The following is a 14742-nucleotide window of genomic DNA, read 5'->3' as shown; positions in this document are numbered from 1 at the left end:
TAATGTTGGGGAGGGGTGGGTGCGAGTTGAGTAGACTATTTGAGAATACACACTACACATTGAATACGACTTATGACCGATTATCTGTAGTGATCGCCAATACATGATACCTGTCCTCTGGCCCGGCTCGGGCAAACTAGCGCTCGGTCTGACAGAGCACTACTTCGTTCCCCTTGCGAACGAAATAGTGCTCTGGCCGTGATTCCGTTAGCTATAAGGTATTTCCACCTTATGTGACCGCTAATTCATAAGTAGTATAGAAATAGAAAACACGACATTAGGAATTGAAAAATTTTCGAGTATATTTTTACTGTTTCTTTTAGAGGTGGGCCAGGGTCCATGGCCCTCCCCCTGGGTGCGCCACTGCGCCTGATTACGAGCGCGTGATGAAAGGTACGGGAGGTTTGGACCTTCCCCGCATAGCATCGAAAGGTAAATACAATTAATTATTTTGTATAGGGCCCCGGAACTTATTCCATTAGAATTTAACTGCTGCGCCTATCTACACTAATATTTAATAAGTCAGTGTTGAATGATTCAATTTATGCAATATACTTCCATGCTATATCTTAGTCAAAAGCCTTAGCAAAGTTTAAAAGTATCAAAGTGTATCACTTCTCCTTGACTAATTCAACAGTAATATTATTATAAAAGGTGAGCAAGTTCCTCAAACATGACCTTCACTTAGTAAAACCATACTGTTCCCTGGAAAGTATAGATTCTCTATGAAATCGTTTTTGTATATCCAACTCGCGTATGCTATATTGAGCACACTGCACTCTTACACTACACAAATCGTTATTTCGTAACAAAACTAATCTCTTTTAGTTTTCCGTTTTTTCATTTGCATTCTTTAAATTTTTATTTTAACACCGGGAAAACTCAAAGTAACCACATGTTTATCAATCCCATGCTTTATCATTGAATCTCAATGCGATGCAGTATCCTTTTTTAGACTTATCTGATTATCTTTTTAGATTTTACCCGATTCTCTTTACGTGAAATTTTATCTGATAGAGTGCTTTTCTTATTACCAATTTTTCCCATGTCCTTTCCATGCCGCTCTAATCGCTTTCAGGTATTTCAGATTCCCTTATCATCTATGTAATGATTCGATGTACTCTTGATATTTCCACTTAATTCATACTCGATATCCTTGTTAGTTTCTGAAATAAATGACTCTATTCTGTTCACTGGTGGCAGACACCTTGTTAACAATTTCACTAGTATTCCTCTTTATTGCTGCTCTACTGTTCTTGTCTTCTTGTTAACAATATTTCAATAAATTATCAGGAAACATTTCAAATACTATAAATACACGAAATCAGCTTGTATTTATATGCTGAATTTCGTGAAAAACTATTTTCGAAAATATACAGTTGACGTTTTTCTGCTATTAGAATATTTAATCAGCAGAATTAAACTATATTTTATTTTACAGAGAACTTGTGTAGCTCAGTTGAAATGATATTTACACGCTTAGCGCTAGATCTCTTTCTTCACGTGCTATAGTGCTGAGGAGTGAATGAGTTCGATTCTAGTAGCCGTTGAGAGGAATTTTTTCTCTGCCTTTTTTAGACTTTTTTAGACTTGGTAGGTCTATCTCTGGCAGGCAAACGGTTTTTTTCTCCAGGAAACTCGGGTATTTCGTCCCGTAAACTTACGAAAATCGATCGTAGAATCCACACCATTTGAGACCTAAAAATTACCGTGATATTTAGTGATAGCCTTGGGCTAGCCATCTCTGATTGGCTACCAGTGGAGATTGAAATGCCCAGTCAACCTCCGTAAGTTAGATAGGGCAAAAAGGGCCCCATCTCCCTAGAAGGGAATAAAAGGTGTTAGCTGATTTTTTCTTTTTATTTCACTCGTTGATAATTGTGTTTGCATTAGAAATAGTAAGATATCTCGTATTACCTTAACTATCAGCTTTTTCCCCAAATAGTCGATTAAATTTATTTTAACATGTTCTCACAAAAAGTATAAAAAATTATTTCTTTCTTAATTAGCTTTTTTTTGGCATTACACGCTTTTCCCAGAAAAGCTTGTAATGCCTTTCATTCCACAAAGAGAGTAAGAGAGGCAATTTTATTCCTTTCTAATTTTGGACACTTCTGGGTGGGAGATGACAGTAAAACTCTATCCATAGCTAAACAGATATATGGCTCGAGGCTATCACTGAAATTTCGGTGAAAAGAGTATGACAGACGCCTGCCTCCACCTCGTGGTCCCCAATCCTAATAGGTATCTTATAGTCAGAAATAATGTGCTTTCTCCTGTCGAGTGAAAGCCAGCAACAGACACTGCTGAATTTTGATACCAGCGTTAGTGACATAATATTTTCGTGCCGGAATTCGTAATGTTATAATTCCACCGACTTGAAATATGTCAGATTAACTTTCAATATGTGTAAAGCTAGTTTAGTGGTGTGAAATTAGTGTGCATTGATGTTTCTGAAACACGCATTTGTGGCTCTGCCGTGTTTTTTGTTTCCTGAGAATATTATAAAATTTAAAAATGGTTATCTACTTTTAGTATCCTTTTCCATTTGCTGAACTACAATATCATTTGCATCCTGTGATGCACTCACATTTTCTCAACTTTACCTTTACCAGTCAACCGAATTTTGTGGGTTTAACCTTAAATAATTAAACATAATGCATTTGAACATGGGTTTTCTCTAAAATATTCTTAGACCTTACGAACCAGGTTCTATTTTTTCAACTGCAAGTTCATTTTTTTGGGATGTGCTTGCCCATGTCAAAAACCATTACTTTTGATAGTGTCCGAAAAGAGACCTTGAAAAGTTGTTTTAGTTGATGAATAGAATCGGGCAGCTTAGTGCTATGAAAGCAAACATCATTTCCTCAGGACTACAAAAGCATCCTATCTCATAATTCAGCGTCCAAGTCAGAGATCGACTAACTCGGAAACCGGTCAAAAACGGACTTGGAAAAATTTCCTCCAGTCATCGACTAGACTGAAACATAAGTTTATCTTTGTGTGGTCTACTGCCGAGGATGCAAGCGCCACTTCCACTGATCTACAAGTTTCTTTTTAAAAAATAAGCTGCCTTTTATTCCCTTATAGGGAGTAGGGGAGATCTTTTATTCCTGTCTAGATTTTGGAGACTGCATGGGCAGTTAAATCTACACATTGGCTTAATAAAAGTTATAAAAAGTTATTCTATTCAGTGACTAGAATTGAACTTGCAGGCTCTTTTGGGTGATCTAAACGACGTGGATGGAACACACCATTTCCACTAAGCTACACATGCTCAGTGGAAATGAATTCATTCTCATAATGATAACCATATTATTATTAGTAGTAGTAGTATTATTACATGATACCTTCAAGGAGTTCAAAGACACATCATGGGAGAGCACCTACTGTGAACTCTGTTTCCGACCACTACACAACGCCATCTACGTGCACCATCACCACTACTATTTTCACAGACAATCACAATTATCCATGACAACAGCGGGATTCGAACCCGCAGCCTTTTAGCTGTATAGCAGATACCACTGAGCTAACCAGGCTGACAATATCCTAAACAAAAATTAAATTATTACTGAATGGAAAGAGAAATCCAGTAGTTAAAAGTTATTAAAATATATAAACATTACGGTTATTATTTTCGACTCGGCATGCAGTTCGATTATGAGAGTTTAGAACAATTTATTTAAGGTAACCTGAAAAATCAACAAAAGCGACTTTAATTTTTTGATGATGTCTTAATCGCTGAGAGGATGCGCGCACACGTTCCCAATGTAGATAATGATGTGAAAGAGTTTATATCTCTTCTGTATATCTGCTCCATTTCACCCGAGTTAGCAAAACACTTATCAAGAAATATATGATCCGTACTTCCTTAACTCCTCTAACGAAACTTCAATTTTTGCTTCTACATGGAAACTAAAACATAACAGCTTAAAGTATTATTATTATTATTATTATTATTATTATTATTATTATTATTATTATTATTATTATTATTATTATTATATAACTGGTTAACCGAAAACAGCATATGTATAAACCCTGGAAAAACAAAGCTAATGGTATTCAAAAACCCCCAAACCCTGCCCATAGAAACTAAATATCTCACTATCCAACATTCATCCTCCTATACACAAAACACAGAACCTAAAATCACAACCATCACACAGGTGAAAACAATACGGTATCTCGGACTTCACTTCGATGCTGATCAAAGTTGGAATAGCCATACAAACTACCTACATACCAAGCTTAGGATAATAGCAAGCAAACTATACAGATTAAAAGACATTGCCCCAACCCACATAAAAATACTAATCTATAAAGCATTATGTGAAAACATTTTTAGATATGCAATCACATCATTCGCATTCTGCACCGACTACAGACTTCACAGGCTACAATTGTTGCAAGATAAAATGGTAAAACTGATATTCTGGGAACAACCCACACTTATGCAGGAAGCACGGACAAAACACAAAATATTTAGGGTGAAACACTTATGCCACTACACAGTCATGTTAAAACATTACTACAACCCAACATATAGAGTAACCAGAACAACATATCAAATAACAAGACCACAGTCAACAAACTACATAACATATAAGTACAACAATCACAACTGCAAAGCCACCCGAAACTTCTACGTACCTGACATGAAAAACAAACTGCCGTTCGACAACAGAAACCTAGGAACATACAGAGAGCTGAAACAGGCCCTATATAAATATTATAGCGAGAATGAAAATTAGAGCAATTCCAATTTCTCCCCCCCACACGCACACACACACATACCTATGACAAAGCCCCTCTCAAAAACCATCACTACAAGAACACAAAAAAACAAACATACCATGTCTAAATCCAACCCTATTTGCACAAAAAAAAGTTAAACTGTAATAGCAGTCGAAGTCTTCCAAGCATGTACCAACATACACCAAAATCAACACCTGGCATGTGACCAGTATAGGAACATAACCATGAAACCACCACCATCTATCATCTATTATCTTCCTCAGATAAGCTCTGCTAAGCTTCGAGGAAGAAAATTATTAACTTGCAAGTATCTGTTATTCACAATTGTAATGTGTTAAAAATATTATATATATATATATATATATATAATTATTACAGCGTCTGTGAATGCAATTTATCTGAGACATAAAAAATAAAATAAATAAATAAGTAAATAATTATCATTTAAAAGAATTACGGGCGACTCCAGGGTCTCCTCAGGCTCATCGAGGAAGGCCCTAAACATCATGTCCACACAACTATATGACATTCTCACAGTATCTATCACACCTTGCCTTGAACTCACTCACCCTCATAGCACCAACAACAGATTCTGGCAGCTTATTCCACTCATTTACCACTCTAAAAGTAAAGAACCCAGCTCTAACACCCTTGCTAACAACACTCTTTCCCAGCTTCCATAGGTGTCCCCTTGTTCTCCCACCATCAGTCCTGATCTAAAAAATATCCCCTGAATTAATCCTATATAAATCCTTTAGCAATATGTATGTCACAATCATATCTCCCCTTTTCCACCTATCAACTAATTTCTGCAACTAACAAATCTTTAGCCTGTTCTCATAAGGTTCATTCCATAGACATGCTATCATCTTGGCCAGTTGCCTCTGTATCCTCACCACCTCCCCATCAAGAAGAAACCTAGGTGACGAAATCTGGGCGCAGTAGTCGAGATGGGTCTTATCAAGGCTTGGTACAGATGTACAATAACTTGCTTGTCTCTGCTCGTCAAAGTATTTTTCAACAACGAAGTGAGTCGATGAGCTGATTTAGCCAATGTGTCCCCTAAGGTTCCACCAATGTGGTATACTGCTGCTAATCTTTTCACCTCAAAATGCACAACCTTATATTTTGTCACATTAAATTGACATCCATTCTCCTTAGCCCAGAACTCCAATCTATCTAAGTCGTCCTGCAAGATTTTGACATCTTCTGCATTCACTATTGCCCTACTAAACTTTGCATCATCAGTGAACAAATGAACTGTTCCTCTTAGATCCTTCCCTACATCGTTAATGAACAAATTAAACAGCAGTGGTCCAAGAACAGAACCCTGTAGCACACCACTAGTCACTGGTTGTCTTTTGGACTCTACTCCTGAATAAACTACTCTTTGATATCTCTCCATCAACTACCCACCGATCCATCTCACCAACCCTATATCCATTCCCATATGTTGTAGTTTATGGATTAGAATTCCATGTGGTATCCTGTCAAATGTCTTAGCCAGGTCCAGCAGTATCACTGCAAACCTTTATCCAGTTCAGCCATCACTGTGTGTTATAAAACTTGAGTAAGTTACTGAGGCATGATCTACCCTTCACAAAGCCATTCTGTCCCCTGTACAGTATCTCATTTTCATCAATCCATTCCTGTATTTTTCCCTTGACTACTTTCTCCAAGACCTTGACAACGACTCCTGATATGCTGATTGGTCGGCAATTTGCAACAGTTGTCTTGGATCCTCCTTTATGCAGTGAAACTATTTTCCCCTCTTTCCACGCCTTCGGGACTAAACCCGAGACTCAGATTAAACAACATGGTTAAAGGCACTGATAAATCCTTAGCCGCTTCACACAAGACCCGTGCCAGTATACCATCCAATCCCACAGATATATTCACATTAAGGTTCTGTAATAGACTATTCACCTCCACTTCATTCATCACAAATCCCGTATAAACTAATGGTTCCTTCATTTTTTCAATGTTACCACCTGAATGATATACTCTTGCAAAGTACTCGCTCAGTAATTCCACTATATCGACTGATTCAGTGACCTCCTTACCATCATCATTCCTTAAAATCATTTTGCCGTATACAATTTTTTTTTTTTTTTTTTTGCTTGCAGCATATTGGAAGAACTGTTTGGGATTCTCTTGAGCTTGCATAGCTAGTTTCCTTTCATAATCCGCTTTTGCTTTTTTTTACCACACTCGTTACCCTTTTGGCCTGCACTTTATACCGTTCATGTGCCAGCAGGTCACCTCTTTCTTTAAATTCCCTCCACAGTTGTTTCTTTTTATGCAGCTCATGCTTAATGGTGTTATTCATCCATTTAACACCTACTTGTTTTACTATTTGGACCCTAGGTATACAATCAGCCATAACCTCCTGTAAATGCTCCTTGGCCACTTCTCATGCTCTATCGACATCCAGCCCTTGCAGTTGTAGATGTTATGGCACTGATCCAAGCAATCTCCTAAGTTTGTCATACTTACTAGCACAGTAATTCCGCATATACCCTTCTTAATCGAAAATTCTACTCCTTTAGCCACTCCTAGGTTAAGACTCTCACCAATATGGCAATATGGTCATATTCATTACAGTCAAATTCTCAGATGCTATTACCAGGTCAAGCACTCTCAGACCCCTAGTATTTCAATTACATGCTGTCTCAAAAAAATTAACCCTTAATAATTGAATAAAATCCATTTCCTTCCTCACATATGTCCTCTCCTCCTTCCAATCAATGTTACCATAGTTGAAATCCCCCATAATAATTACCCTCCTTTAACTGATTTCACCAATTTGTTTATGCATACTATTTCCACCATTTGTTCCATCACCTGGTGTATTGCAACACCCAACTGTATATTTTTTTCTGCTAGCCTCAATCTCACACCAAATACCCTCAAATGAGTTATTTTCACTATCCTGCGATACAACTTCAATTCTCCTTGGCTGCAGTTTATCAGCTATCATCAATAACACTCCTCCCCCCATTTTATTCTCTGTCCCTCCTATACACACTATAACCTACACATTCTATCCCACTAACTATATCATCTTCTGTCAGCTATGTTTCACTAATGCCAATAACCTGTGGCCAGGAAGAGCCAATCAAGGTCAAAAATTCTTCCTTCTTGTTCCTAATACTTCTGGCATTAGTATACATGAAATGCAGGGATCCCTTTGTCCCACCCCTATTACGATGCGCTATCCTAACTATCCCATTCCGATTTCTTGTCCTTAGTACTGGCTCGGGTACATTATATACATTCTTACACTCAACTGTCTCACCGATGTCCGCATATCTACCCCCCTCCGCTCCCTGGTAGTTCTAATTTCCCTGGGTCTGCACATCCATTTTCACTTCATTCAGCAACACGTTTTCCAGTCTCCGCACACCAAATCCATTCAAATACAGGCCATCCATCTTGTATAAATCCTTTCGCCCATCAAACTAAGCGATTAAGTAGTGTTCTGAAAGGACATATAAAGTATCTAGGTGTTTACTGTTTTGGTGTGGCCGAAAAGTTATTATCGCAAATATTCCGATACCCTAAATGGCCAGGAATGCCTATGATGATGGTTATGTTGAATGTTGCTGTTATTATCCATGTGAAATGCCAATGTGCATTTTTTAAAGCGCATTCTCATTCGCAAGTGAATGGTACTTATCAACTTCGTGATATCTGTCTTTTGAAATAACTCGAAAACGATGATTTTAATCAAACTTCGACGAAAAACTGTCGAACAGTTTAAAGTTTTATTAAATCTGGATAATAATAGCTATCACTTCTCATGAAAACCAAAATACTTGTTTCATTGTAGCAATGACCAGGTCACTACACTTTATAAAAATGAAGTGTTGTGTATAGTTGAGTTATCCTTGATTCTGATGATCTTGTGTTTATTTTATTTATTATTATTTTTTATATTCTTAGCCCTTTGCTCAATGGAAAGTATATTTTCATATTTATCAGTGTTCAGTGCAATTAGGAAATTAACTAGGGTTCTGCCGGTCATTTTAGTTTTTCTTAAAAAAATAAAATTTTCATAGGCTGCATCAGCCAATGCCCGCAAGGTAGTATTCAAGGAATGTTGCAGCAACTTTCAAATAAATTAGTGTTTTTAAATTGCACGAAAAGCGGGAATTGTTTCTTTCCTACTGAGTTCTGCTTGAGAATAATCTTTATCAACATTAATGTTTCACAGTAGCTGGTAGCCACAGTTAGATATAATTAGTTTGTGCTTTGAGATCTCCGTTAAAATGACAGTGTACCTTTGAATTTAGGATTTCTATATGTATGACTAAAAGATATCACACACTTTAACTTCCAAGGCCTCTCCTACTCCCTGGAAGGGGATAAAAGGCGTTAGCTGATTTCTATTTATTTATAGGTCTACTGCGAACACTATATATTGATTTAAATTGTGATTATTGTCTAATGTGAATTTTAAGTGTATACATTACGAGAATACTTAAAATTTTTGACAAAGAACTAGTGGTTTCACACAATTACGTCTGGTATAGTTATGAATACATGAAAAAAAGAAAATCAATGCCAAAATTTTAATGAAGGGAGCATTTGTGAGTGGTAATTCATACTTTTGTGGCCTGAGGAAGTGATCCCTGCTTCAGAAGTGAATATGTAGCTTGGTTTTGATCGTGGCTAAAAAGTCCCACTGTCCAGTTATCACCGTATGATTCGCAATGAGAGTTTCTGAAACCAAACTTAGATAATGAGTCCCCCCCCCCCCTTTTTTTTTTAAAGTGACGTTATCTTCCACGTAAAACAAAAATATATTTCAATGCTTGTGGTCGTGAAACTCAGTATGTTATATGTACGACTGCAAATCTGAATATATTGGATGTTACCTATTTGTACTTCATATCAAGATTTATTGAGTTCATGAAAGTAAGATATGGGTTCTTTTTCTTCGTAATTTTATTATATCATAAGGAAATTGGAAAGATGTGTGTGTGTGGTGAAGGGAGGGAGGGAGGGTTATTAAATCTAAAATGCCATGTTATAATTCTGACCTGTTGGGTTAATAGTTGTGGTAATTTATTACATATTTTCATTATTTAGTTATCAGCAGAAGCATCAAAGTTTTGATATAGTTGATTTTGGGAAATTTCAGTACAAAAATCTGATTATTAGCATACATGTGAATGTTTTCAATACAAAAGCCTTGTTATTAGCATTCATGTTGTGAATGTTTTCAATACAAAAGCCTTGTTATTAGCATTCATGTTGTGAATGTTTTCAATACAAAAGCCTTGTTATTAGCATTCATGTTGTGAATGTTTTCAATACAAAAACCTTGTTATTAGCATTCATGTTGTGAATGTTTTCAATACAAAAACCTAGTTATTAGCATTCATGTTGTGAATGTTTTCAATACAAAAACCTAGTTATTAGCATTCATGTTGTGAATGTTTTCAATACAAAAACCTAGTTATTAGCATTCATGTTGTGAATGTTTTCAATACAAAAACCTAGTTATTAGCATTCATGTTGTGAATGTTTTCAATACAAAAACCTAGTTATTAGCAGTGGCGCACTCAGGATTTAATCTTGGAGGGGGCCGAGCACTCAGGATTTAACCTTTGGAGGGTGCCGAGTTGAGTAGACGTTTTGCGAATACACACTACACATCGCATACGACCTATAACTGAGCATCTGCAGTGATCGCTAATTCATAAGTAGCAGCAACATAAATAAAAAAAAATGAATTTTAATTAGGAAAAGATTTTTGGAAATTATTCTAGTGTTTTTTCCTTTTCTTTGGCGGGGTGCCCGGGCCCCTTGCCCCCCCTCTGGGTGCGCCACTGGTTATTAGCATTCATGTTGTGAATGATTTCATTACAAAAACGTAGCATAATATAATTGCTGTTATCATTATTTTTGTAAATATTGAAGTATCAGTATGTAAGTTTGCTGAACACAGGAAACTCACTTAATAAGGGATGTGAAACTAAGACTGGTGATTATGAAAAGCTCTCGTGAAATAATGATGTGGAAGGAAAAGTAGCTGAGAGCATAAGATTGGCCATGACATAACTGGTAATAATCAAATGGATGAACATGAAAATTAGGCTTGCAGTGTGGGAAAAGTTGTTAGAATAATAAGTGGTAATTACAAGAATTCTTGTATATTTTATTAAATGCTAATCTTCACTTATGCTATTTAAATAACTAATGGCTCCTTAAGGAAGTTAAAACTAGACAGAAATATACAGTAAGAAAATCCTTGGAATCTTCTGAATGCAGTTAAAAAAAAAAATCAAGCATATTAACTATGTGATTCGTCTATCATATTAGAAGTAAGTGGTATGTTATTATGCATAGCTTTTAGATTTTTGCTAGCAAAGTGAAGGTGTGACATGGTGCATAATCTTATGAGGGACTTCGAAATGCCAGCATCAAATGAAAGCAGAGGGATAGAAAATGCACAATATGAGATGTGATTGCCCAGTCAGGTCAAAAGAAATCCCAAGGATCCCTTCTCTTATGGATCAAGTTAAATGAATAATCTTGACACTTGATTTAACATGAAACCTGTATTTTATGCTTAAATGTGTGTTTAAGTTCATATTTGGCTGGCCTGGTCGGCTAAGTGGTTAGCGTATCTGCTCTCCGACCAAAGGGCTGCGGGTTCGAATCCCTCCATGGGCATGGATGTTTGTGATTGTCTGTGAAAAATACTAGTAGCGGTAGGTAGATGGCGTTGGTGTAGATAATGATGGTAGTTGTGCTTCGTTGTAGTTGGTGGATTGAATGGTGGAAACAGAGCTGTAGAGTATTTGCCCTCCCTCAATGAGTCTTTGGACTCCCTGGAGGTGTCATGTAATAATAATAATCGTTATAGAAAGATGATTCTGGTAGGTGTTAAAGTGACTAGGCAGAAGATCTAGCAGAATTATTAATTTTCTTTCTCAGGTATTCTTATTGGTGTGACTGATGCTGTGTAACACTAAAGTGATAAATGGTACAGGTATTGGATGTAAATGAACTCGAGCTAATAAGGTGTTGAGTAGGCTAGGATGATAATATGGTTGTGTGTGTGTGGGGGGTTTGATTGATATATCACAATGATTTTTAGAAAATTGTACATGACTGTTGTTTGTGTTGCTGAGTTGTTTATTAAGAAGACATGCAGTAGTTAGTTCCAAATGAATTGAAAGAGAAAAACATTTCTTTTGCATAAAAATGGTGCAGATGCTTCCAGTTATAAACCAGTCTAGATATTTGCAGTTATAGTTAGTTAGTGAAATATAAAACAGGATTGAGTTGATAGGCATAAGATGTTTTGCAGTGATTAGCATGGGATTGTAAAGGATAGGACTTGCTTTAGAAATTTAACTTTTTATTTATTTTTATTATTTTTTTAAAGTGTGAATCCCACTTGCTTGCAAAAAGTGATAAACTATAGTTCATTAGTATCCTGAATGGGATAAGAGTAGGATACGCTGGAAATCTTGCTATGGACCAAGCACAGAACCTTTTTTTTTTTTGGTTGAGTGGTGAGCATATCTGCTCTCCAGCGTGGGTTCTAATCCTGCTATGGGCATGGATGTTTGTGATTGTCAGTGAAAATACTAGTGGTGTTGGAGGCACAGTGGAGACAGAGTTGGGGAATGGGTGCCCTCCCTCAATGAGTCTTTGGAATCCTTGGAGATGTCACGTAATCATAATAGTAATAATAATTAATTTTTTTTTTTTTCCCCCAAGCCACTTCAGGTTTTTCCAGTAAGCAAGATAGTAGTCTCTCTCTCACCATGGTGAAATTCATATACCAACCCAAGATAAACTTCAGAAATTGCATGCTATGAAAAAGTGATAGATAAGAGGGTACTCACATGCACTGATATTTTTTGACTTCCTAAAGATGCTTAATAAATTGCTTAATAGCAAGTTATTAATCTGTGTGTTAATTCTTAGGTGCTAGGAGAAACTCATGGTAGAAGGTTAATGGATTAAAATATTATTTAATTCTTGCAATATTTTAATTTAAAATATTAGAAGGATTTCCAGTATTTTAAAATAATATTTTAATCCTTTCTCAGTGATGTTTCACAATATCAAGCTTCTAAGGTGAGGTGAGCAAGTTGGTGTACAAGACGGGGACAGTCAGAATGGATTATAGTTTGGTCAGTTGGATAGGAGATTTTTCAAATGATACTAGTATATATATTGTGTGTGGGAGGATAGCGTAGTGTTCTAGAAAAGTAAAGAAACAAGTAGCATGCTGCAGGATTCATTTACTCCTTCTATTAGTAACATGATATTTCATGAGGATTGAGAAGGGATGTTTGGTTATTTGCTATTGTTGCAAAGTTAGAAGGAATTATAAGGAGAAATGCTGATGTCAGGTGTCTAAGAAGATTTGATAGGCTTCTAGAATGGATGAAGGATGAGTTGGATTGCCATTTTAATGTTAATAAGTGTAAAGGTTTGCACTTTAGAGTGTAAGGCTGTGTACCATATTGGCATATTTATGCTCCAGGAGGTGTATGAGACTTTGGATCATACACCATGGAATGGTGATCATCATTTGCCTTAAACTACAAAGGGTACACTAAAAATATTGTAAAGACACTTTATTTGATGCTACTATGGCAAGGAGGACACCACTAGGGACAAGACAGTGGTTATGCCATACAGTGGCCTGACACAAACCTCACCGTGTTTCCTTTATGATAAAAAAAACATTTGAGAGAATGTAGAAATACTTGACTAAGGAATCAGGAATATTGTTTATGGGGAGAGATTGAGAAAATGTAATTACATAGTTTTTTGGACAGATGAATTCATTATATGATTAACTTGATGAGGGTGTTTTAAAGAAATAATTATTATTAGTGACCTCCAGGAGGTCATGACTCATTGAGGAGAGGCTACATGTTGTTACCCATACCAGCTGCCATATCTTTTTGTGAATTCTTTCATGCTGATTACACTCACCACCTTTCTAGCACTGTTGTATGAGAGAGAAATCTAGCTCTCAACCCCTTGCTTGATTGCATTCACTTTTTCAAATCCCAAAGATACCCTCGCATCCTCCCCCATCTTCTATACAATGAAAAATTCCATCTAGTGGTATTCTCAAAGACCATTTCATAAGTTTGTAGGTGTCCATCCCCCCTCTTTCTCCTGTTTGCTAGTGTTTGCAGTCCACAGATTCTCACTCTATTTTCATAATCTACATTCTGCAATCTGTCTATCTTTGCATCATCATCATACCTCCTGTATATCTACTGTCTAATCCAGGCCAAGAACTGATCCTTTCGATACACCACTGGCAGATCCCAATAATCAGACTTACTCCTTCATACACCACTTTGATATCTGTCAGTCACCATTCTCTTATCCAAACATTATTATAAAATGTGAGTATATTACTCAAATGCAGGGGTTGAAATAGTTTTGAATCAAAATAAAATATTCCTCTTGTAACAGTTCAAAAAAAACTCCCCCCCCCTCCAATTAGCACTATTAATTCAGATAGAAATTTTTTGTTGTTGTTGTGAATTTTTTTATCTATCTGGATTGGAAAAATTTACTTGTTCCTCTGATAATATATTTCCAGGTTTGAGCAAAAAATTTCACTAAGAGAAAATAATGCTCCATCTGAAAAAAAAAAAAAAAAAAAAAAAAAAAAATATATATATATATATATATATATATATAATTTATACATATTTATATTTTCCTGTATGTATTTATTTATTGACATTCAGGATTAATTTAAGAATTATGATAATGAAAAAAATATGATGCAAAAATAGTATTTATTTATTGTAACTATTAACAATGAAAAAGAATATTGATAATTTACATTTAGTGAAATACGAAATGGAAATAAAAGATAACTTTTATTTATAGAGAAGATATTCTCTATAAATTCTCACTGCTTCTCTATATTTATTTATAGAGAAGCAGTGCTTATATATCTTTTCAGATAGAGCATTA

The 14742-nt window shown here is 35.9% G+C and overlaps 1 protein-coding gene across 7 annotated transcripts in view; it reads left to right on the top strand.

Moving 5' to 3' along the window:
- Positions 1-8299: 8299 nt before the first annotated feature.
- Spt20 (transcription factor Spt20 homolog) overlaps positions 8300-14742 on the top strand; it is a 444696-nt gene continuing 438253 nt past the window's right edge. For 4 of the 7 annotated variants that reach the window (XM_090405996.1, XM_090405990.1, XM_090405991.1 and 1 more), the window contains exon 1: positions 8864-9681. The gene's annotated coding sequence lies outside the window, so the exon portion shown is untranslated. Of the gene's footprint in view, positions 8433-8863; positions 9682-14742 lie in introns of those variants that run through there. The other 3 variants (XM_090405995.1, XM_090405992.1, XM_090405994.1) reach the window with 3 other exon arrangements.

Source organism: Typopeltis vanoorti, chromosome 16 (assembly GCF_054136105.1).
Source record: "Typopeltis vanoorti isolate ZY-2024b chromosome 16, IOZ_Tvanoo_1.0, whole genome shotgun sequence".
Taxonomy (NCBI): Eukaryota; Metazoa; Arthropoda; class Arachnida; order Uropygi; family Thelyphonidae; genus Typopeltis; species Typopeltis vanoorti.
The sequence above is the reverse complement of the archived record's forward strand: the minus strand, read 5'-3'. Positions and strand labels throughout refer to the sequence as shown.